The sequence below is a fragment of the Pseudorasbora parva genome, chromosome 24, assembly GCF_024679245.1.
Source record: "Pseudorasbora parva isolate DD20220531a chromosome 24, ASM2467924v1, whole genome shotgun sequence".
NCBI classification, from domain to species: domain Eukaryota; kingdom Metazoa; phylum Chordata; class Actinopteri; order Cypriniformes; family Gobionidae; genus Pseudorasbora; species Pseudorasbora parva.
The window spans coordinates 8,467,300-8,470,618 of NC_090195.1; the positions used below are offsets into that span (position 1 = coordinate 8,467,300).

At 39.7% G+C, this 3,319-nt stretch overlaps 1 protein-coding gene across 1 annotated transcript in view; it reads right to left on the minus strand.

Moving 5' to 3' along the window:
• Positions 1–3,319, minus strand: part of dpyda.1 (dihydropyrimidine dehydrogenase a, tandem duplicate 1) — a 266,445-nt gene that overhangs the window by 88,243 nt on the left and 174,883 nt on the right. The window lies entirely within an intron of this gene.

Below are 3,319 nucleotides of genomic sequence, written 5' to 3' on the forward strand. Positions count from 1 at the left end.
TTTTCATCTAAACAACCCATACATTTCAAAAACCAAACAATTTATATACATTTCAATCACAAAAGCTCATCTTGCACTGCTCTGCGATGTGCCACGCATTATGTACTCACGTTGGAAAGGTCACGTGACATAGGCGAAACCGAACCATCGTGAGAAAAATCATGTTCTCCTCCAACTTCGAAATTGTCAGACATCATTTTACCCTTTCTTTTTTCTTTACATGTTGGTTTATTACTTAAAGGAAGTGTGTGTAAGATTGTGGACAAAACTGGTACTGCAATCACTTTCAAATGACTGCAGAGCGGTGTATCCCCATCCCCCCAGATGCCGAATCACTGCTGACTTTGTGATTGGTCGATAGATGGAGGGTGGAGCTTCAGGTCAAAACATCAAGATCAGTTGAGGGCTGCAACAACAACTTTTAAATGAAAAAATCCTGGTCGGACTACTGTTGTCAGTGATATAAGTATTTGAAATGAACATGATTTCTTAATGTCTAGTGACATATCAGGGCCATTTTATGATGAATTGAAATACTTTTTTTTTTACATACAGTTCCTTTAACACTGGGTCGGTACTTCCGCCTACTTCACATGTGACCTTTCCAACATAATGCGTGAAATCCTGGTATGTTTTCTCAAAAAACGTATTTTCTTTTCAACTGAAGAAAAATAGGCATGAACATCTTGGATGACATGGGGGTGAGTAAATTATCAGGACACTTTCATTCTGAAGTGAACTAATCCTTTAAAGGTGCATTATGTTGTATTTTTGCAGTAAAATATAAAAAAACACCAGGCCAGTGTTATATGTTTTGTTCATTTGAGTTCTTACAATATCCCAAATGTTTCCAACTATTTGTAAATTGTGAGAAAATTGCTATTTTAACCCAGGGACCGGGATGTCTGAGGGAGTCGCCTGTCAATTACGTCATATCTGCGTTACCCCTCGGTTTCGGTTTTATTTGGCAGAAACGCTTTACTCTTAGCAGTGTGAAAGTCACAGCAGACGCTGAGCGAACACACAGAGTAACGTCATTCATTTTAACCCTCAGAGCCCGACGGCATCGTCCGCGACGTCACACGGGACCTCCGATAAATATTTATATTATTTAATGAAAGTTTTATCGATTTTCTTACCGTTTTTCCCAGCAGAAAGCTAACTAGCTAGCCATTACGGGGGTGTCTTTGGTGTCTTTGTAGCCTTTACAGAAGGTTTTCTATCCAGCCTGGAACATGTGCATCTTTTCGGAGTAGTTCAGCAATAAATCAAAACGCTTACATCCAAGATTTATCCACTTGATGTCCATAATTTATAAATGTTCCGTCATTTTTGCCGCTAGCTCGATGCTAGCTGCCATTTTGGATATCTCATGATGCTTTGCGTGAGGCTTTGACCAATGACAGGCTGATCCGTCAGCCACGTTGGTGTGCGTCATTACGCATGAACCCCAGCTCTGTTATTGTGGAGAGAGAGAGAGAGCGAGAGACGCACGGCAAGTAGTGTTGAGAAGGCAATGTGTGAATTGCAAACAGACAAGGCAGGTCAAACAGGCCACCCCCGGAAATGCAAAGCCTGTGATGTGGCCCTCTGTTTGATTCCTGATAGGAACTGTTTTGAGGCTTGGCACCTGTAAATATCCAAAATAGGCCAAAACGCCTGACTTTTTTTGAAAAATGTAAATAGTTTTTGTTCTGTATAAGTTCTTATGTTTATTCCTGAGTTCCAGGACTCCAAAGACTTGAACAAACTGTTTTCCAGAGGAAATATGCTTAGCTTTTATTTATTTGTGTGTGTTTTCAATAAATATTTGAGTGATTCAATTTCCGTTTTATGTTTTCATTTGTCTTTATGGTCCCATAACTTTTTTACATTCAGGTGACATCAATGCAACACAAATATACTGACAGTGCAACTTGTCTTGAAAAAAAAGAGGTGTGTCAATTGTCTGTGCACAACAGGGTTGATGTTTTACAAGCTTTTTAGTAAATTAAACCAGGCGAAAATTAATTGTAAAAATACCCTTAGGTCTTAAAGGGTTTAAACACACTTAAATGTATCTAATATGATAAACAGAGCTGTGTTACCTCATAATCATAACCAGGAAAAGCAGAAATTGCGCCGGTGACTCGTCATAATAAAAGTCCCGGCTGCTTGCGAGGGCGTTTTTGCATAAACAATCGCTCCAGCGGCCTTGCTCAGCTCCTCAACACTCGGTCCTGCTCTGCTTCACACTACAGTAACGTTAATAATCACATCAATGAACAAGATTTCTGTCCGAGTCATATCCCGATTCTTTTCCACCGGCTGTGAGGGGAAGACCACATGTCCCAAGATTATGAGCTCAAATGTGGCGTCATCCAACTACACCTTTGTTTTGAATAGGCGACCTCTAGCGGACAGAAAAGTTACATAATGCAGCTTTAACATCAAAAAAGATTTTTTATTATAGCTTAGAAGTCATATTGACTATTTTAATGATAACTTTTATGATGCTTTGCATTGGTTGTTGATTCTTGGTTGACTAGTAAAGAAATTTCTTCAGAAACTCAACTGAAATGAAAGTAAACAATTGGAATCAAATTTTTTGGATGAACTATTCCTTTAAAAGGCTAGTTCACCAAAAAATGAAAAATCTATCATAATTTAGACAGACAGTTGACGGTAGCCACTGACTTCCATAGTAGGAAAAAAAAATACTTTGGGAGTCAAAGGATACCGTCGGCTGTCTGGTTATCAACATTCTTTCAAATATCTTCTTTGTGTTCAAGAGAAGAAAGAAACTCCTACTGGTTTGGAACACAATAAGGATGAGTAAATGATGACAGACTTTTCATTTTTGGAGGAACTAACCCTTTAAATATTGGCATACTGATAGACCAGTCTCTCTCTCTCTCTCTCTCTCTCTCTCTCTCTCTCTTTGTGTGTGTGTGAGAGAGGAATACAAGCGAGTGATAGATGGAGAGGGAGCCTGTGGTCGGTGGGGTGAGAGAGAGAGGATCATAACAGTGTGAACTTGCTGTTCCAGGAGGATTCATGCTTTATTAAGCTGCCCTGGTCTGTCAGTCTGTGCTGTTTAGTGAGAGAGAGAGAGAGAGAGAGAGAGAGAGAGAGAGAGAGAGAGAGAGAGAGAGAGAGAGAGAAGAGAGAGAGAGAGAGAGAGGAGAGAGAGAGAGAGAGAGAGAGAGAGAGGAGAGAGAGAGAGAGAGAGAGAGAGAGAGAGAGAGAGAGAGAGGAGAGAGAGAGAGAGAGAGAGATTGCATTTGTTTGCTTATTTACATTTACACCAATACTTTTTATCAATGTAAAATCTAATCTA